This window comes from Lepidochelys kempii, chromosome 2 (assembly GCF_965140265.1).
Source record: "Lepidochelys kempii isolate rLepKem1 chromosome 2, rLepKem1.hap2, whole genome shotgun sequence".
NCBI lineage: Eukaryota > Metazoa > Chordata > Testudines > Cheloniidae > Lepidochelys > Lepidochelys kempii.
Window position 1 is genome coordinate 118,325,477 of NC_133257.1, and position 22,106 is coordinate 118,347,582.

The following is a 22,106-nucleotide window of genomic DNA, read 5'->3' on the forward strand; positions in this document are numbered from 1 at the left end:
TATGCAAAATGCTTAAGATATTTAATGTTCTGTCAAGGTTCCTTCCCCACTCTGAACTCTAGGGTACAGATGTGGGGATCTGCATAAAAAAACCCCTAAGCTTATTTTTACCAGCTTAGGTTAAAACTTCCCCAAGGTACAAACTATTTTACCTTTTGTCCCTGGACTTTATTGCTGCCACCACCAAGCGTCTAACAAATATAACAGGGAAAGAGCCCACTTGGAAACGTCTTTCCCCCCAAAATCCCCCCAAGCCCTACACCCTTTTTCCTGGGGAAGGCTTGATAAAAATCCTCACCAATTTGTATAGGTGAACACAGACCCAAACCCTTGGATCTTAAGAACAATGAAAAAGCAATCAGGTTCTTAAAAGAAGAATTTTAATTAAAGAAAAAGTAAAAAAAATCACCTCTGTAAAATCAGGATGGTAAATACCTTACAGGGTAATCAGATTCAAAACATAGAGAATCCCTCTAGGCAAAACCTTAAGTTACAAAAAGACACAAAAACAGGAATATACATTCCATTCAGCACAACTTATTTTCTCAGCCATTTAAAGAAAACAGAATCTAACGCATACCTAACTAGATTGCTTATTAACCCTTAACAGGAGTTCTGACCTGCATTCCTGCTCTGATCCCGGCAAAAGACAACACAGACAGAGAGAACCCTTTGTTTCCCCCCCTCCAGCTTTGAAAGTATCTTGTCTCCTCATTGGTCATTTTGGTCAGGTGCCAGCGAGGTTCTCTTAGCTTCTTAACCTTTACAGGTGAAAGGGTTTTTCCTCTGGCCAGGAGGGATTTAAAGGTGTTTACTCTTCCCTTTATATTTATGACATGTTCAGACAGGGCTTCATCTGTAAAGGTCTCACCTGAATGTAAAATGTAATACTGCAATATTAGAAATCAAAGTAAATGTTTCTTTTTATATCAGGACATTAAGGCTCAAAATAATTTTTAAAAACACTCAAATTGCCCTTACTACCATCCTCTTGTATTAACAGTGCAAAGCACTTTAAAAGGTTTATAGACTATTCAACCTTCATGTTGTTTATATTTTTACACTAGATCAGCTTGGACAATTAAAGTAACACAGTCAAGTTCACCTTCAGATTCTCTTGCACACATACAATGTTCCAGTGTCTCGGTTATTACCATGAAACACACATAGCTCTGTAAATTTACACAGCACTTAACAAACACATGGGCTCAGGCAAACTTTCACTTGACATGAAGTTCTCGCACTTCATTCCATGAAGCCATTCATATGAGTAACAGCTACATGAGTAATACTTTGCAGGATCGGGCCCTTAGATAACCACATGTGTTCCTGCCCACAAAAAGCTTTTCAAACACTGCTAGGGGAGATTTAAATCCACAACAGGGAATTGCTGTAATTGGAAATCAGACAAAAACAGTCACAAAAACATTTCCATTAGTCCTAGTTTTGGTAATTTTCCTTTTAAAACACAAATCTAAAAGCCAACAATATTTAGTGCTTTTCATTTATAAATCTCAAAGTGTTTTACAGAGGAATGTCATTATTATTATTCCCATTTGGAAAATAGGGAAACTGAGGCACAGTGTGGGTGAGGTGACTTCCCAAGGCCACACAAAAACTCAGTGGCAGAACTGGGGAAAGACCCAAGGTCTCTTGACTCCCAAGGACTCCCCTAGCTCCATGTGGGGAGAGAGGACTCTGAATCCCAGCCCCGGGGCTGCGGTGGGGAGAGAGGACTCTCCTGCTGCAGCCGCGAGGCTGAGACAGAGAGGCGTCATTCCCCACCATAGTCCTGCACCCCAAAGCTCCCCCATCACCACCCCCCACCTTACCCCACTACCCCAATCCACCCCCTGTGGCTACGCACCTGTGTGCGTACCTGCACTAATCAGCCCTTGATGGCTTCTTGTGCGGCTGCGCAGGTGCTCCGCATAGAGGTAATACAGGTTGGGTACCTGATGATTCTGATGAGGACGAAGCTCTGGAGATGGGGGACATAGTGGAAGGAAGAATGGAAGACAGAGGATAAGAAATTAAAAGGGGGTAGAGATGCGGTTGGATTAATTGGAAGAATGAAGTAGGCAGTGGTGAGAAATGAGAGCAAAGATGGGGCAGGGATGGAAATTAAACATTCCACTGTAGTTTGACTTTCTCTGTAGTAATCCCATAACCACTTTAAAAATAAATTGATCTTGGGGCCGAAAGATCTTTTGTATTTTTTATTATCACCACATGTTATAAGACATTTCCCATGAATAGGGCTCTTTTCCCTGTGGCCTTTGCCTTTTAGTCATTGCTGTACATAAATATAAACAGAGTTTGTTTCGAGTAGCCTGCTATACAAAAACTATTTAAGCTTTTATTACTTTCTCCTTTGTGAAATAACATGCCCTGATCCTTCTGAAGCCAGGCATAAATTATGGATATAGTATAATTCAGTGTTCAGTATAGATATTAGATCATTCTGGTGCTATATAAATACTATCCAACTGATGGAGGTACAGGTGGACGGTCAGAGCTGCACCAATTTCGCCCATCCTGGGATGGTTTAGAAGGTAATAAATGAGAGTGGTGTTTTTAAGCATGGGTTACAGAGATGCATTTCTGTTTGAAAGAGATACATTAGCTTCTGATGCTTAGTTAACTGAGTTGGAAGAGGTGCACTTTTTCATGGGTTTTCATGCTTTTCCATTAGTATAACTAAGGTTCCTATGTGGACTTTACAGGTCAGAATTGTAGTGTTGATCAATTATAGTGATAAAATACATATGTAATTGTACAGCCTTTGTGGGAAACTAAGGACAATCAGAATCCAAAATGTATATCCAGTTAGCACTATTCCAATTACGAGAAGTGTTCTGGTAAAGAAAAGCACAAAGCAATATATCTTGCTTCCTGAGTAGAGATTTCATTTTTATTTTTAAGCAGAGCTCCTCATGAAAACTTCACTGAATAGCACTTCACTTAGGCTTAATTCATTAACTGCTCAAGGTGATGCCAGAGAGAACCTTTTTTATTACAAATCTTGATAATTGATTTAAAAAAAAATAAGGGGGGGTGCACTCAGGAGATTGGTGCGTGTATTTAAAGGTGAGGTTGCCATTAGTAACACATTTGGTCTTCTTGGTTGGAGAAGTTATTGTTCATTACTCACCTGAAGTGAAATGTTAATGGCCTGTGGTGATCTGAAGAAACCCTACAAAAATGCCCAGGAAAGCTCTAATGGCATTATACAATAGTCCTTTCCACGCAGATCTCCCCACACATTAGAAAGCCATAGAATGTGTTTTTTGCTTTTAATTAATGTATGTTCCACTAATTGGGATCTGGAATAGCAGAAAATGCAGAGAAGCACCTGCTACTGACTAAAAAGAACAACATTCACCTGGAGACAAGTATTGTACATTACTTACTGGTATTTGCAAAACATATGGGACATGGGCTGTGTGGAACCATGACAATTTGGAACCACATTTCTGAAAGAAAAAACCTCATCACATTGGAAGGAACCTGTTCAGTATCTCTTATTTTTCTGTGTTACTGTCTATTGTTTCTAATTGCTTTTTAGAAGACTAACAGTTTTTGGTAAAATGATTTTTCCTCTCATGATTTGAACAGAGTTGAAGTTAATAATAATACTACCTGATATAGCGCCTTTCCTATCAAGGGATCCCAAAGCACTTTGCAGGCATAAAAATAAATTTGATCTCTACATAGGGATCAATTAATTGACCAATGAAATGTACCTTTGGTGTGCAGCTCTTCAAGACAACTCAACAGTTCAGGACAGCTGCTCAGTCTGCCTGAGGAGGAAGAAGGCTAGTTTTTGAGCATTGGTGTAACGGATTACTCATTTATTAGATTGCTTAGACCTACCAAATAAACTAGAAAGACTCAACTGTAAGTGATAATGTAGAAAGGGAACTTTGCAACCTGATAGGCAGTAGGACCAAAAAAAAAAAAGTTGTTACTGGTAGCTGAAATCATTGGTGACCATCAACATAAGGAGAGGCTTTTTAGTTTTCCAATAACACAAGGAGAAGCACAAACTTTTATATGTAAAAAGGGCATCTTGATGGCTTGAAATGTCTTCTGAAATAGGTTGCTTTGAGCATCTTTTAAAGGTAGTGCTTGTACTCAACGTGGCAGAGTCTGAAGCACCAAATATAGATGCTAATCTCTGGTGAAAGATCCTGCCCTTTTGAGTTCAAGGAGGCAGTTATTTGTTTGTGTGCTTCTGGCTGGGAAGGCATTCTGACCTCTGGGGTCAAAAGATGCTTTTGGAATCTTGTGGCTAAAGAAGTATATGGATCTGGGAATTTTAGAATGCCATTTGAGTCTTTCAGCTTTTGTGGAGACTCCTGCTTTCCCTCTGAACAGGTCTTGACGCTCAAATGATAAGTCTTCAACTAATTTCTGAACCTAAACTGGTAAGCTAGAAGCTCTCAGCCAAGAAGTTGGTGTCATGGCTGATCGTGCAAAGGAGCTGTATTGCCCAAGAAAGGAAGGTGTATGTGGCAAGCACAGCTTGGAAACTAGCTTTACACTTCTGAAGGGTAACCAGATAGAATTGGTTTTACATTCAGGAAGGCCACGTACTTTCCCAGTGAGCAAGAGGAACCAGCTTGTGTCATGGGCTGCCAAGGCATTAAGAAAAATATGACAGGAGAGTATGAAAGTACTTGTGTGGGGGACCTAGTAGATATGCGTCTGTGACACCTCTGACAATTCCAGGTCCAGAGCTTTGATAAGTCTACCCAGAAAATCCTCATCATTCTTTAAATCATCTAGAGGAGAGACCACAGACTTGGTAACTGAGTCATTCAAAAGAGACAATGATTGTGGTGGCCCTTCTAGAATGGCATCTTCCAAATAGTTAGTGGAGAATCTATGGAGAAAGTTGCTAGGATGCAGCTGACAGCATGGAAGCTTGTCTCTGACACGTTGAGGTCACGTCTTCTGGACCACAGGCGTAGTTGCATTTCAGGCTGAACTACACGTACGTTCTTGGCTGGGGTAGAAGGACATAAGTAGTTTACAATTGCAGCACTATCCAGAAAGTTCCAAGCTCATGCCCCCTATGTGCATACATCACACACAGTGAGAGCTCATGCAGGTGATCACTTTCAAGAAGATTTACCCTTTCTCACATGTATACTGTTATATTACTAAAAATCCTGCTGTACAACTTTTTTAAAAAACACTCAACATAAGCATTATTCAATTAACCAAAATTTCCATTACCATACATAATACAAACGTGGGATTTTCCCTAGAAGACCGTTGGTCCATCAAGTCCAGCATCTTGCCTGGTGCCTTATCCCCACTTTACTCTTCCACCACCCCAAAATACTCCTCCATAATGTACAGTTATATATAATGTACATTGTATAATTGATTAGACATATAGTGGCAGTGGTGTTCTTTCATGACTCCTACAACATTAGAGCTCAGCACTTACTTCTGTGAATTACAAAGCTCTCTTTTTGAAGTAAACTCTATTTATTAGTTTTAATTTCTCCTGCCATTCAAGCTATTGAGTTATCTTATTATGGGAGAGCGCAGAAAGGAAGAACTGATCATTTTTAACTATATCTTCCATAATAGCCTCAATATCTTGCCCTTTAACACTTCTCCTTCCCAGGCTAACTAATCCTATCCTTCTGCAATGCAGAATTCTTCGTATGTAAATCCCAATACACCTCTGGCCCTCTGTGTTATCCTTCTTTGGACCTTTTAAGTCTCAGCTGTCTTATTTTTAGATAGGCAACTAAAATTGGATGCATTATTTCATATGAACATTGTTGATCTGGATAAACACATTTAAACCAGGCTCTGTACTTACTGTCTCTCTCTCTCTCTCTCTCTCTCTCTCTCTCTCTCTCTGCTTTAACCACTGTTCATTTTGTTCATCTGTTGAGGAACAAAAATCAAGAGGACTGGTGTGTCAACTTCAGTTCACAAGCAACCTGTCAATCAATCATGATCTGTTCCTATGGGGAAATCTCTACATTTTTCCTCTGTGAATTATTCCTGACAGTCTTATGGTTAAAATGTTGACCTTTGTGCTCACATTTGCAGGGTATATTATGTCCATTTTTTCCCTGCTCTTATCTGAATCAGACCCAGGACCCCATAATCAGCATATTGTAAATCTATCCATCTTATATACTTACATGGCCCCCACTATCTTAGCATTTGCTATCGTAATGTATTTGTCCTCCCAACACCCCAGTGCAGAAGGGAAGATCAGAGAGGGAAGTGAGGTACATAAAGATAAAGTGACTTGCTGAAGGTCCTAAAAGGAGTATGGGCCAGAGCAGGGAAGGGAATTGTACCCCGTCACCTAATCACTTAGACATGCTTCCTCCTGAATCACCTTTATTACTAAAGAGAAAACCATGAGATTGATAAGGAGGATAGCCTAAGAATATCTCCCTGCCAGAAGACTCCAACTTTCTACAGCTATATAAAAGACAGTTGTGTGCCTGCCAACATGATAGTTCAGCAGTCACATTTGTGACACCACTGATATGTTTAATTGGTGTGTTGGTATTAACAAACGTGTAATGGCATAAAGCACAGAGAATTTTGTTACAGCTTTGGCAAACCTGTACTGAAAGAAAGAGTAGCACAGATGGCTGAAAATAACAGTAAAATATTCCATTACATGTCTGCAAAAATCATTAGACAGCCACTATAGATGTTATTAATGCATGAGATTCACTTGGGGAGTCACGTTTCTGTAATATGCATTAAAACAATGATCCTTTTGTTTTCAAATGGAACTGTTGCCAAATACAAACATGTATTTCTGCAGTTATGAAATGAGGTTATCAGCAATAAAGAAGATGCAATCCAGGATTACACATTTATTCTCAATGGCTTTGTTTGTCTTTTGCCAACTACCCACCAAAAGCAACTAGTAACACTACTGTTGTCTTTGGCCACCACTGCCAAAATGCAGTCTTATAAAGTTATATCGCAAACCCAATGTATTGGTTTGGAGCATACAGTAAACCCAGATGAGCAGAGAATTTTTAGCTAGAAGACCAAAGTATCAGAATTTGACCTATTTCTGAGAAGCAAGAATAACTTATAAGAAGAAACTGGTTAAATACAGCCTTTTATAGTTAGTGAATAATGGTTGAACCTCTTTTCATCCTCTGGTATGCATGTGTTGTGTATTACTTTCAACCTTGAGGTTAATTCAAGCATTTATGATTTACAATCCATTATATTATTAGGTATTGATTAATTTTGGATTTATTTCTGAACATTTCTTAAAGTTACCTTTATAACAAAGAAGCAGAAACTCCCTACATTTTGTCTGCAGGATTAAAAGGCTGACTATATTGCAGAGCTATGTAGCAATGATCAGCCATCAGAATAATACATAGATTGTTAAACTGAGTGAAGAAATGTAGTCTTATTGATTGGAACCCCTCCCCTTTCATGCTTAAGAACTCTTTTTATTAGTATGATTGTGGCGGGGTTTGTTTATTTTGTAGTTGCATTTTTTGGCTCTTCAAAAGCAGGAGTATAAACTGCTGCAAATAGGCAAGTTCATAAATCAGAAATTATGAATTCTCCCTTGGATTACATTTATTTTCTAGGTACCTGGATATTTTTTGGAGTACACAGTTTGACTCAGCTGAGGTGGATGTGTGCTTCTAGTAAGTATGAGCTAAACAAGACAAGTTGAGTGATCACATTTTGCTTTGTGGTTTTGTACCTATAAAACTTAGCCAAAAATGATGTAAGAAATTTTTTTTAAAATCTATAACCAAATTAAAAATTAAAAAAAAAATCCATAACCAAAGCCTGCTCATTCTGAAGTCAGTGGTAGTTTTGTAGCTGACTTTAAGGAGGACAAGATTTTGCCTGTAGTTGAGTCTTCACTAGTAAAAGGAGAAGTGGTACTTTTACTTGTGGGTTTTCCTGGACCAGCTATATTAAGATAAAACTACCACTTGCCTTGTCTTGCTAGGATTTTACAAGATAAAGATGTTATGTTAGCTATCTCTTAAAAAAACCAAAAAAAAACCCCAAAACAAACAAACAAATCTTTTTAACTGTCAAGATCCAGCCAAAGTAGTAAATTAGGGATCCAGTATAGCTTAAACACAACTGATATTTGGGTGCTTTTGTCCTGTACACTGTCATTTCCTCACATGCTTGCATTAGTAAACTATTGTTGCTTCCTTTGTCCATGATCAGCGCAATGGAATTTTGGCAATACTGAAGAAAGCGTCCAGTAGCTATAGAAGAAGACCTTGGTAACTAAGAATAAACTGAATGAAGTCTCCTATTTGTGCACCTTAGGGCAGGGCTATTCTGATTTTCGGTCAGTTGGAAAAACTGCTGTATGTTTTCTGAAAAAAGCCACTGGGAAAAGAAAAGTGAAAAAGCCCACAAATGGATTCATGTGTTAGTAGCTCTACAGAGTGCCTTGTGTAAGCTGCATGTTATGTTTCAGCCAAAGGCTTCTTCCTGCTAAGGGCAAATTTCAACATATTTATAATAGATAGATGCAAATATAATCAAACAGTCTTCCTGAGTATTCTACCAGTGGGAAACTTGTGGTAGCAATCTTCCTTTTTAAATCAGCAGCCACAAAGCCAATTATGTCTGAGAAAGAATTTTTGAACTTTCACAATGTGCTTGGGGAGAGTGAAGTGTTTATTTAAATTTTGCTGAGAAAGAATTAAGTGTGCTGAACAGCCAGACATCAGAATTTCAAGCTAAGTGCATCTGAGCAGTTCTCTCACTTTTTTTCACTTCCTATTGATTGTCTGAGCAAATGGTGAAGACCTCCTTGTCATACTTTTTTCTTCATTTTTTTTGGAAGGCATCTGCAGTATCTTGGACTAATACTTAGCAGTTTTCAGACAAAATCAGTAGCGCTAATTGGCAATGGCAGTTTTCCCTGTATGGGTTCTTGTCATTATCAGATCCTTTTTCATATAGATGCTTATCATCATTAGATCACTTGTCATTTTTTGACTGTTTTCCTCACCCTACTAACATGTGAAGGCTATAGCTATCCACTAGGGTGTTACCACATGTGAATTACCACATCTTAGCTAGTGCATGTTAAAAAAAAAAGAAACTTTTTCCCTAGTGAAGTCAAGTCCTAAGGGCTTGTCTACACTACCCAGATCGGCAGGCAATGATCGATCCAACAGGGGTTGATTTATCGTGTCACCGCTGAGCGCTCTCCTGGTACTCCACCAGAACGAGGAGTGCAAGTGGAGTCAAAGGGAGAGCGTCAGCTGTCTACTTACCACAGTGACTTCAGCTGTGCTTCACGTAGCTGAAGTTCCGTATCTTAGATTGACCCGGGTGGTAGTGTTAGACAATCCCTAGTAATGGACCTGTGAGATTAAATCTCTCTGAAGGAGAATATCTAGTATGAAGTGCTTCATGATTTCCTGAAATTGCTCATTTTGTGCAGCATCGAAGCTGAAGTTATGATCAATTTCTTATCAAGTTTGTGGTTATAATTTTCTCATTGTTACCTAATAGTCATAACAAGAACTTTGATTTTCTCATCACTTCCCTTTTAACTTTTGAAATTAAAGTTTGCGTACTGTAATTAGTTAGTTTATAGTATTTGTAAAAGAATATCAAATAGATGTTATGTTCATGTAAATACTTCAGAGTAACATAGAAATTATTGATAAAAACAAATTTTTCACAAGTTTGCCTTTGATAGGTGAGATAGTTATCAAAACCAGATTGCTCATAGACACTATAATATTCCTATCAGACAATTTTCCCCCTCTCCTAGCCTTCATGTTTCATGATCATTCTTCCAACAGTCTTAAATAGCATGCATTTTGCCTCCATACTATTTTACAGTCCCTCTATTTCAGCTTTGATTTCCTACATGATCTTCCATCCTCTGATGGGTGTGAAGAGGTTCATAATTAAGGGGGTATATTCTGCGTATTCTTCTCTTCACTCAGTCTCCTCAGCCTATCACTCCGTTTTCTGCAGTACTCTGGTGGACTCCTGGCTGTTGCTCAACTTCCTGCTCCTGTGCAGTCCAAAAATGTTCAGTATGTTTCTGTGCTTTTTACAGAAGTGAAAAACTTTTTCCAGCATGGGGGTAACAGAATACTGTGATGATTTTTTGCCACAACACTAACAGCGCAGACCAATAGAGGAGGGTTATTTTTGATTATACAGGATTTACTGTCTTATAGCAGGATGTACACTGCCATTTTTATAGTCAGCACTAAAAAAAGAAGAAGAATTAAAAAGCAGGGCATAGATTTTTAAAAATACTTGTCAAATTATGACTCCAATAAATCATGTTTAAAAAATTTCAGATAGCAAGACTCTTAATCTTTCTGGCTTTGACATTTTTCTTCTGAAGTGTTAAGAAGACAGTAATTCTGGTCTTGTTCTTTTTTTTCTTTCTTTCTCAGTTACTATAATTCTTGGTCAGAAATGTCAAGGGTTTAAAAACAAATATCTGTCGATGTACATTTCCTACATACTCCTTTTAAGGACAGGAATGAAATGTACAGCACTTCTACAGAGATGAATTTCCACAGAGAATGTGGAACAGAGCCAGCAAATAACAATCCACATAAACAAGTGTACTTTCTTTATAAGAGGCAGTCTTTAAGAATGAAGACAATAAAGAACATTTTTTTGTCAAGTTAGTGTATGGAATGAAGGCTCAGGACCAGAAATCTTAGAAACCATCCTGAAAACAGGAGGTATATTTTACTTATCATTTATTGTAATTCTAGTACATTTTGCTACTTGTTTAGTGTATAGTACAAGATACTTTCTTTCCATTTGGGATTAGATTAACCCATTCTCTTAAGAATCTATTCATTTCACTTTAAGAAAACTATAGCAGCTACAGACATTTGCTGCCTCTATTACTGCCTGAGCTCATTTCAAAAGGTGCGCTTAGGGGCAGCAGGAAAGCCCTAATTGTTACCCAAAGCACCATATCAACTGTGCTTGAGGTGGCAGAATTCCTGCCAGTTCCTTTCAAAAAGCCTTGTGTAAATTAAGGGCCTTAATGGTCACATTAGAATGAAGGCAGCAAGGTCTGTAAGAACTTGAACCAAAAAATGAATAAAAGAAAAATGTTTTATATTTGCTGTGGATGGCATGGCAGATCTAATAATATTACGTTGTAAAATTATTAAACATTTCTGTACCTTCTGAAGCACTTGAGTTCATGATGATGTAATTACAGTGGTGTAACCTTTGGTATAGTCTCTAAAATTGAACCTGTAAATATTTAATTACATGGTAAAGAATATTCTTTTAAAAAATAATAGTGTTGAACACAGATCCAATGCATTCAGAACCTGAATAGTGATAACTATCTTATACTAAACCATACAAAATTCAATTTGCTGTTTACTTCAGCTCCACAAGTCAGTGTAAACCAGGAAAGTTACAAAATAATAACAGGACCTGCTCTTAGTGGATCTCAGAGAGGTGTCACTATTACATGAGACCAGGAATTTTCTACATTGAGTAGCCATTAGAAAATAACATCTGGTTTATCAAGTTAACGGTCTTATTGAATCATGTACGTTTTCCCGTATCTCTTGGATGACACAGTCTTAAAATGCGTTAATCTAATGTACACAATCACTTCCACTGTTCTTACCACTAGGGGAGTCCAAGGTTCAAAGGAGAAGCCTTATTAGCCTTAACCAGTGCTTAATTTGTGCCAGGTCTGAGCCCTGGCATCTCTGGACTTGACGGGTCAGTTACCGGTCCTGGCACAGGCAGCAGGAGGCCCATGCTGGCCACAGAGCGCACTTTCTGCACTGGGGCTGCAGTCACTTCCCCCTCAGGCTCCGGTTCCGCCGCCTCGCCCACACATCCTGCGCAAGGCCAGCAGCTCGCTGATCCTGCCTGACACCTAGCGAGTGCAGCTGCGGCTAAACTGGCACAAGCTGAGCTCCCTCATCATGGACAGCAAAGTCCTTCGGGTCCAGGGATGCCACCCCCCCAGAAGTGCTTCTGCCAGCAGTAGTGCCCCTTTCACTTCGTGGAGGGCTCTCACGAGCAAGCTGCTGCCCTCTGGAAGACCCAGGAGTGGCAGCAACTCCCGAGTGCTGGTAGAGAGGTGATGCATTAGGGACTGGGGAAGTGACCATGCAGCCAGGGCAAAGTGCGGGACGGGGAAGCTGGGCACCAAAGCAGGAGGGAAGCTCCAGGAGTCTGACAGGTACCCACTGGGGGAAGCGGAGCAGTTGGAGTGGGGTGCACAAGAGGCAACCGGCAAGAAAGCAGCACTGCGCTCCAGCCAGGGGTTGCTGACCCCCACGGTGCCCACAATCCTGGCTACCGCAGCCCCCAGCAGCAGCTGTGCTTCGTAAGGGAGTGGGCGGGGTGCTGCCTGGCCTGTCCCCCTCAGGAGACCCTCACCAGAAGGGGTGAGAGCTGGGCCCAATCATGGACCCTCTTATGTGAGGGGAGGGGTGCTCTCCCTCCCCCTCCCAGGGGATTTCAGCTGGGCAGGTGCCCCAATCCAGGCCGAGAGCCAAGCAATGGGAATGGCTCGGGTAGGGGAGGGCAGCGCTGCTCTTCCGCGTCCCCTGCCCCATTTGGAAACCAAAACACCAGCCCCCGCAGGACATGGGGGTTTGTGATGGAGTGTGGGTTGGGGGGTACGTGGGGAATAGGCAGGGTTGGGAGTGCGTGCGGAATGGGGGATAAGCAGGATTGGGTGTGTTGGTTGTGGCATAACAGTACATCAGTGCTTAATTTGTGCCTGGGCTGAGCCCCAGCACCTCTTTCATTACAAGTTAAGCACTGGTTTCAACGTATGCCAGATTTGGCCCAATGTGAGAAAATTAAATATTGTAGGTCATGTTCAATACTTCCACTTCTAGTTCCATAAAGTATTCTCCCCTCCAGTTCTATGTTTGGTTCATTCATTCTACATGTTGAGAGGAAGGCTAGGTAGAAGGTGGTTAAGGTGACACAGAACTCAGAGTTAGGAAACCTGGATTTTGCTCCCAGCTCTCCAAGAGTCTTCCTGTGTCATCTTGGGCAAGTCACTTAACCACTTTGAGACTCAGTTTCCCAATCTGTAAAACAGGGTGATCATGAGGAATCATTCATTAAAATTCGTAAATGGCTGTGTGATCGCATAGAAGATACTGTATAGCTGAAAAGTACTGTTTATTTTAATTTAGTATAAAATGCATAATCATAATTTTACATTGGATTTCCTTTTGCTTAATTATGATTTTGACTTAGAAAACACATTAGTTAATTTCAAAGTGCTAGAATTTTTGTAACATATTTTACTAAAATGCAAAAAACTTCCAGCAATAAGATGCCTTGACAAAACAGCAGAGTCATGCATTAGTACCCCTTTATACAGCCATCAATTACCTATCTGAGAGACTCATAAAAGCTTATATCAATAAATTCCAAGCAAGACAGGTTATTTAATGACCAAATATCCAAAGTTGCCTATTGGGTTATATGTGCTAACCTGCACATTTACACACCCAAGAACTTGGATTTGAACATGGAAATCTGATAGTTAGATATCCAGCTGCCCACTTTGCATACAATACCCACCTGCTGAAGTGAAGAAACAGATTGACAGAGCCAGAAGCATACCCAGAATTCACCCACTACAAGACAGGCCCAACAAAGAACGTAACAGAACGCCACTAGCCATCACCTTCAGTCCCCAACTAAAACCCCTCCATCGCATCATCAAGAATCTACAACCTATCCTGAAGGAAGATCCCTCACTCTCACAGATCTTGGGAGACAGGCCAGTCCTTGCTTACAGACAGCCCCCCAGTCTGAAGCAAATACTCACCAGCAACCACACACCACACAACAAAAGCACTAACCCAGGAACCTATCCTTGTAACAAAGCCCGTTGCCAACTGTGTCCACATATCTATTCAGGGGACACCATCATAGGGCCTAATCACATCAGCCACACTATCAGAGGCTCATTCACCTGCACATCTATCAATGTGATATATGCCATCATGTGCTAGCAATGCCCCTCTGCCATGTACATTGGCGAAACCGGACAGTCTCTATGTAAAAGAATAAATGGACACAAATCAGACGTCAAGAATTGTAACATTCAAAAACCAGTTGGAGAACACTTCAGTCTCCCTGGTCACTCAATTACAGACCTAAAAGTCGCAGTATTACAACAACATAACTTCAAAAACAGACTCCAATGAGAGATTGCTGAATTGGAATTAATTTGAAAACTGGACACCATTAAATTAGGCTTGAATAAAGGCTGGGAGTGAATGGGTCATTTCACAAAGTAAAACTATTTCCCCATGCTTATTTTCCCCACGTACTGTTACTCTCACCTTCTTGTCAACTGTTGGAAATGGGCCATCCTGATTATCACTACAAAAGGTTTTATTCTCCTGCTGATAATAGCTCACCTTAATTGATCACTCTCATTATAGTGTGTATGGCAACACCCATTTTTTCATGTTGTGTGTGTGTGTGTGTCTATTGTATTTTCCACTGCATGCATCTGATGAAATGGGTTTTAGCCCACAAAAGCTTATGCTCAAATAAATTTGTTAGTCTCTAAGGTGCCACAGGTACTCTTCGTTCACTTTGCTTGTGTAAATGCTTCCTGGAAAAGTACGTTTTGTGATGCAGAACAGTTCCTCTGAGGTGATAAATTCCCTCAGTTCCTGTTGAACACAGTTTTTACACTTGGATGCCTGCATTTGGGAAATCTAAATAAAACTGCTTGATTTTTCACAGGTGATGTGAATCCATAACTCCCTTTGACCGCAGTAAGAGCTATGAGTATGCAATATGTTTGAAATCAGGCTCCTTGTGTAGTTGCCGAATATGGGTTTCGGTACCTAACTTTAGGGTCAAGTTTGTAAAATTTGGCCAGCATTTTGATGGGTTTATTCTCCTTTTGCATGTTTAATTGTTGTTAATATACAGGTTATTTGCATGTAGGGAGACAAGAAGAGACCTGATAAGGCCAATGTTCTTGGAATGCCCAAGTGTAACAGCATGTAAGTTAGAAATTTTTAGTCTGTCTCTTGTGCTTCTGTTCATTTTCTGTACTGTTGATCATGGAGTAAGTCTACAGATGGAGTTGTAAGGACAAAATCCTCAATTAGTAATGATTGTTTTAGGAAAATTAATAACATTTCCCCTTCATTTGTGTGTTCCTTGTGGTCCTTTGCTGCAGTTCTCAAACTGTATCTGTCTGCCCTTTGTTTCCTGACTCTGCAATTGGAATAAGGATTTGATCAGCAGGAACTAAAAGTAGCTCATGAATGCTGACAACATTCTTATCAATGTCAAGCAGACTTGCCTACTTAAAAGTTACTTTTTGTTTACGTGAGGCAAGGCTAATTAATGTTCAAGGCCCTTCATACATTTTTGGTTTTCACTGATTTTTACCGAAAAATTTCTGGGTTTTACAAAAACTGTGGTTTCGTTTTTACCAGTTGTCATCCCAGTTTTGGACCACTCAAGTAAGTGAAAATACTCATTACATGTTAGAAAATCCAGTACATTACATTAGGTCGCTGTTTATGTTAATAATAAATTAGTCTACATGTAAATGCAAGGCTGTCTGTCAAGGTAAGGCAGTGTAGTGGAAGATACACACTTTCTCACACTCACATGCATATGTGCACATAAGTGAACTCCCCAGACTCAGCTCCACTCTCCAGAAGAGAGATGGAAGCTTGGTAACCTGGGTGGCCAGAGTAACCAAGCTGCCATCTCTTCTTCTGGAGCGGGCCTGGAAGCAGAAGACGTGGAGGAGGCAGCTTGAGGAGCTAGTGCCTCACCTCCTCCGCCTCTTCCAGGCCCAATCTGGGAGAAGAGAAGGTGGTTCCGTTCAATAACCTGGGCTGCCCAGTTTGCCAAGCCACCATCTCTCCTTCCAGAGCAAGGAGCTGGGTCAGAAGTGCACTTACTTTTCTCTGTTGGTGATTTTTCTCCCTGACTGCCGGTCCCCCCATATTAATTCTGATATTTACGCAGAAAACTCTTGAGTTAATTTTTGCATAATTTATACTGGTTTTTAAATGTTTATATTAAACATTGATAAATTCCCAGGAAACTTTAAACACAACAAAAACTGAAAATGTAGGGCCTTGTTAATGTTGCTGCTGCTGCTGCAACTGGTAATGCTTGTTAAATGGCAAGTGTAGAAGATTAAGAAATATTTACGTGTCAGTGCCAAGCTAAAGCCTGTTTGTTTTGTAGGTGCTTTTATTTATTTTTGTAACAAAGTAATGTATGTTCTGTGTTTGATTTATTTGCTGGCATATTAATTAGGTCAGGAAGATGCATGTCTTACATATTAATTTCATGGTATATTCTACTAATTGAGATACATAAGTTAGAGTACAAGCAGCATGTTGCATCCATTCAAATACAGCTATTAGGAGCTCAAGAGACAATTAGCTTTAATGACTCCATGGCCAGGCCTAAAATGAACCCTAAAGATATAAATCACATAGAGGAGCAAGTTCTTATAGATCCAAATTTCATAATTAACCTTCACAGTGTAGTGAATAAGAAAAGAGGGGGAAAATATACTTAGAAGAAATGAAATAAAATTAAATACTGAAACAACCTGACAGAAGTGTTTGATGGTATCACATTGCTATCTTGCACTGTGACTTCAAACGCTGCTTCTAGGAAACCTGTCAAATGGCCGCAGTTAGACCATGTCTGTGCTAGGGCCTTTTTAAAAAAACAAAACAAAAAAAAAAACACCTCCTACTTTTGCTAACACTTGCTCAGGTTCGCTATTGTTAGCAATACTGGGATCCCTGGTGTGCGTGAGACACTGAGTACTACTTACGTTCTTTACCACTTGTCACATAGCCCTGCTTAGGGTAGGTCCAGTCAATATGGTGTTTATAATAGCAACAGCAGCTCAGCCAGCAGCCCATTCAGGTGGCCAGCAGTGTTACTAACACGAGTGAAATAGAACCAGTGTTGGCAGTAGTGGGACGTTTTTAGAAAATGCCCTTCATGTAGATAGGGCTGCCAGGTGTCCAATTTTCGACTGGAACCCCCGATCGAAAGGGACCCTGGCAGCTCCAATCAGCACTGCTGACCGGGTTGTTTAAAAGTCCAGTCGGTGGCTCAGCAGGGTTAAGGCAGGCTCCCTGGCTCCACGCAGTTCCCAGAAGCAGCGGCATGTCCCCCTTCCTGCTCCTACTGGTAGGGGAAACCAGGGGGCTCTGCATGCTGCCCCCGCCCCAAGAGCTGGCTCCACAGCTCCCACTGGCTGGGAACTGCAGACAATGGGCGCTGTGGGGCCAACACCCCTGGACGGGGCAGTGCGCAGAGCTGCCTGGCCTCAACTCCGTGTAGGAGCCAGAGGGAGGATATGCCACTGCTTCTGGGAGCTGCTTGAGGTAAGCACCACCCGGAGCCTGCACCCCAACCCCTTCTCACACCCCATCCCCCTGCCCCAGCCCTGATCTCCCTCCTGCCCTCCAAACTCCTCGATCCCAGCCCAGAGCACCCTCCTATACCCCAAACCCCTCATCCTCACCCCCACTCCAGAGTCTGCACCTCCAGCAGGAGCTCTCACACACCCCTGTGCCCTAACCCCCTGTCCCAGCCTGGAGCCCCCTGCTCACCCCTAATCCCTCATCCCCGGCCCCCCACCGAGCCCACATCCCCAGCCCAGAGCCCTCACCCCCCTGCACCCCAGCCCAGAGCCCCCTCCTGCACCCTGAACCCCTCATTTTTTGGCCCCAGCCCAGAGCCCACTCCCCTAGCCAGAGCCCTCACCTCCTCCCACATCCCAACCCACTGCCTCAGCACAGAGCCCCCTCCCTCACCCTGAACTCCTCATTTCGGGCCCCACCCCAGAGCCCACACACCCAGTCGGAGTCCTCACCCGTTTCCCAACTCCCTGACCCAGCCTGGTGAAAATGAGCAAGTGAGTGAGAGTGGTGAGAGCAAGCAACAGAGGGACGGGGGAGAAGGGGGCAGGACCTCGGAGGAGGGGCAGGGCAAGGGTGTTCAGTTTTGTGCGAGTAGAAAGTTGGCAACCCTAAGTGTAGAAAGGGCTGTAGTCTGGCAATTCAGCAAATGAGGCATTTACTGTATGCTTCACTTAATGCAAGCCCTCTTGTTTTAAAATGGACATTACTTGATGAAATTCCCCCTCAACTCAAAAGCCAGCCACTAGACTCTACAAGTGATACTGTCATCTAAACACAAAATATTGTTTTGTACAATTGGCCAAGTTACCGTATGCAGAGGAGGCTAAGAATCAGTGGTCCTATTGTGTTCCCTGGCGGGAACTGAAGAATAATCTGAGAAGAAATGAAAGCCTCTCTCAGGACAATATTCCGTTAAAAATGTCATGCCCTCTTATTAACTTGGACATAGCTGTGCTGGTTTTTAGATTCATTGTAATGACTACTATCTGTTGCACATACTGTTGTATATTCTAAAAGTGTTCTTTAATCTGTAACATTTCAGTGAACTGTTCTCATTCTGGCTCATAATGTATTTTGTCAGTGCTTTATTAAAAAATTAAGAGATCAGAAAAGAATGTCATGCATTCTAAAAGAGGAAGGAAGTATTTTGGTGTAATGCACTTACTGTTTCTTGCCTGAAATATTGTTCTAGGTCCCAATCAGCATTCTGTGTACACCCAACCTCTAATTGGCTTCAGTAGGAGTTTCAGATGCACAAGGAATGCAGGCTTGTGTTCGTAATCAACTATTAATGCCAATATTTTCACACATGGGTGCTTTAAAAATTGGATCCTAAATTCGTATTTAGGCACCTAAATAAACACCTTGTACTGAACTGAACACCCAGGAACTCCCATTAAGTTCAGTGGCTCAATACATTGGAAAATCAGGCTGTTTGTTTAGGTGCCAAAATAAGGACTTGAATCCTGATTTAAGCATCCATTGTTGACAATCGTGGCATTCATTTTTTAACTTAACACTGTGGTTGTAGGTCTATTGGTATGTTTTAATTATTATTTTGGCTGCTGATATTTAATCCCTAACAGTTGACGTGCTGTCTGATAGTTTAATAATCATGAGGCTTCCAGTTTTCAAATGTTATATTTTGCCATTATCATTGAACAGCAGTGTGGTGGTTCCATGCAGCATCTTGTCAAATATTAGCCAGGATTTTGGTACTTACTTTAAGTTCTTTACATAGGACTTATTTAAATCCAACTCATGCTTTCTTTTTCGCTCTACTGAAACTGAAAGATACTTTCAGTTTCAAGCAGAGATGGCTCAGTATTTACCAGAGGTGATTTTTACCAGATAAAATCATGGTTCTTAACACCTTGTGAAAAATTAGTTAGTCCCTGTTTAAGGCATTTTCTATTTTAAAACTCATTTTGTTAATGCACACCACATTACACTTAGTTTTAGTTACATATTCTAATTGTGATTACATAAGGCAGTAGATTCATAGATTAATTTAGGGTTGTGCAAATAAAAAGTAAAACTGCCAGGGGTGTAGTACTACAATATGTAATTATAATACTGAATGTTGGAATGTCTGCGTACATTTCGGTTCAGTATTTTCTAAAGGAAGCTATACATGTCATGACTCCTTTCAGTTTTCAATATTATATAATCAAAAGTCAAACACATTTCAGTTTATGACAATAAGGCAATGGTTCCCAAACTTGTTCTGCCGCTTGTGCAGGGAAAGCCCCTGGCAGGCTGGGCCGGTTTGTTTACCTGCTGCGTCCGCAGGTTTGGCCGATTGTGGCTTCCAGTGGCCGCGGTTCGCTGCTCCAGGCCAATGGGAGCTGCTGGAAGCGGCAGCCAGTATGTCCCTCGGCCCACGCCACTTCCAGCAGCTTCCTGCACAAGCAGCGGAACAAATTTGGGAACCACTGCAATAAGGCATAGTCATAGGCTTGAAGCATTAAATAATCAGAGCGTGCAGAGTTGCAGATTACCAATCCAGGTGCATTTGTCCATGCCACGTTCTGTAGCAGAAGATCAGCTTTGATGGAGTGGATAGGCGGAGCCTGTTCCTCAGTTTTGAACGGATGTATCCTAAGTTTGAAAAGATTTCTTCTTTGCTTGCTGAATTTGTTGGACACTCACTCTATTATTTTTCCCAGTTTCCCATTTAAGCCAGTATTTACCGGCGCCCTGTCCTAAATTAGTTTTTCCTGGGAAAAAGCCAACCCTGGTTTCAAGGAAGAACACATTAAATGTGTTTTTATAAAATGTGAGCAGTCTTCACTAGTACTCTCTAAATGTACTAAAATGCTGATCCTTTAGAGAAATGGGGGAAATATTTTTAATTATTAAACACATGAGGCCATCTTTTTTTTCTTTTTTATAATACAAACAAACAGTTGCAAATACAGCATTTCTAAAAGCTATGCTATAGCTGAAACAGAAGTGATGGGTTTGTTGCAGGAGTTTAGGGCCTCTGTTATGGAGATCAGACTTCTGTTCCATCTACACAGCCTGTGGCAGCGTGCCTCCTGACCCCAGGTTGACAGATTCAGGCTCGCACTGCTGGGCTAAAAATAGCTGGGTAGCCATTGCGCCACCGGCTGGGTCTTGGGATCTGAAGCCTCGGGAAGGGAGTGGCTTTAGAGCCCAAGCGCCAGCCTGAGCTACAACTTCAAAGTACTGTCTACACAGCAGTTTTCAGAGCGGTAGTGCAGCCTGCATAAACCCATGTCTGTTGACCTGGGCTAGGAGGCTTGCTGCCGTGGGCTGTGTAGACGCACCCTGAATGATCACAATGACCCCTTTTGGCCTTCAGATCTATGAATTTGAGTTTGTAACTGTTAACGTTGAGGACGTTTGGTTTTTTTAAAACTTTTTAACAGGGGGCCACTTACTGCTAACTGTAGTGATTACACTTCTAATATGAATTTACCGTGTCTTCTAAGAATGTGAAGGCACTTGACATTTCCTATAAGTGTAAAAGAGAAGAAGAAGAGAGCTAGACAGTTCCAATACTATTGGATGAATAATTGCAAACCATTACGGACAATATTTTGGTGTGTTCTGAATGAACAGGGACTATCACTTTTTTTTTCTATCACTTTTTCTAAAATCTGCATCCAGCCTAGGCTGCTTTACCCCTTGAAATGGAAGCACTGTCTAGAGTTGCCAATTGGGGGGGTTCGTCACATGACAATCTTTAATTAAAGATTAGTCTTTAATTCCTGGAAACTCCAGGACAGTCCTGGAGGGTTGGTAACCTTAGGACTGCCAGATCGTTTACACCGTTTGCTTTACGCCATGACTCTTGTTATAGTCCAGGCAGCATATTTTGAACCAGGCAGTCTTCCTCAGTGGTGCCAATGCAACTGTGTCATCTCAAGGAGCGCTTGGTGGCTCATGAGGCAAGACAAGATACTATAAATGACTGGCTCAGCAAAACCCCAGCTAAACATTAAAAGTGTTACTTTACTGAGACCAAATGTAGATGCAGGAATACATTCCCCCTTTGTTGTTATTTCATTATTAAAGTAAGTGTGTGTGTATGTGTGTTTGTAGTGGTTGGGTTAGTGCTAAATTGATGAGCTCATATTTCATAAGCTCATAAGATTGAATGGTATAGAATAAAATCAATGTTTCTGTTAATTAAGTTTTTTGGGTGGTGGGAAGACCAAATGGCATTGCAAAGTCATTTCAAACTTTCATATGTATATTGACTAAAATTATTGGCTTGAAGATTTGAAATCTCTACTATAGAGATTTTTCTTTTGTTTTAAAGGAGAAGCAAAATACATTGAATGTTCTCTAAAACCTGATTCTCTGCATTTATGACACAAGGGAGATGGTTCTTGGTGGATATAAAATAATGGCATTAACATTAATGTCAAATATTCTGAGCATTTAAGTGCAGTATTTTCTTTGCTAGTGGTTAAACTCCTCCACCCACTGGGTCCTCCTTCAAAGGCTCTTCCTGATTTGGAATAGCGGGTCGTTTCAAATGTACTGGAAATTTGTGCTGGTATCTTTTTATATCGCAGGTTTTTTTAAATTACCGTTTGTTCTCCATTTTATTAAAAGATTGTCTAAATTTCCCTTTTTAAAAATATTCATCATGTTTATAATTCTGGTTGTGCTAATAGATTTATT

At 40.9% G+C, this 22,106-nt stretch overlaps 1 protein-coding gene across 3 annotated transcripts in view; it reads left to right on the forward strand.

Annotated features, from left to right (window-relative positions):
* Nucleotides 1-22,106, forward strand: part of LYRM4 (LYR motif containing 4) — a 146,232-nt gene that overhangs the window by 81,299 nt on the left and 42,827 nt on the right. The window lies entirely within an intron of this gene.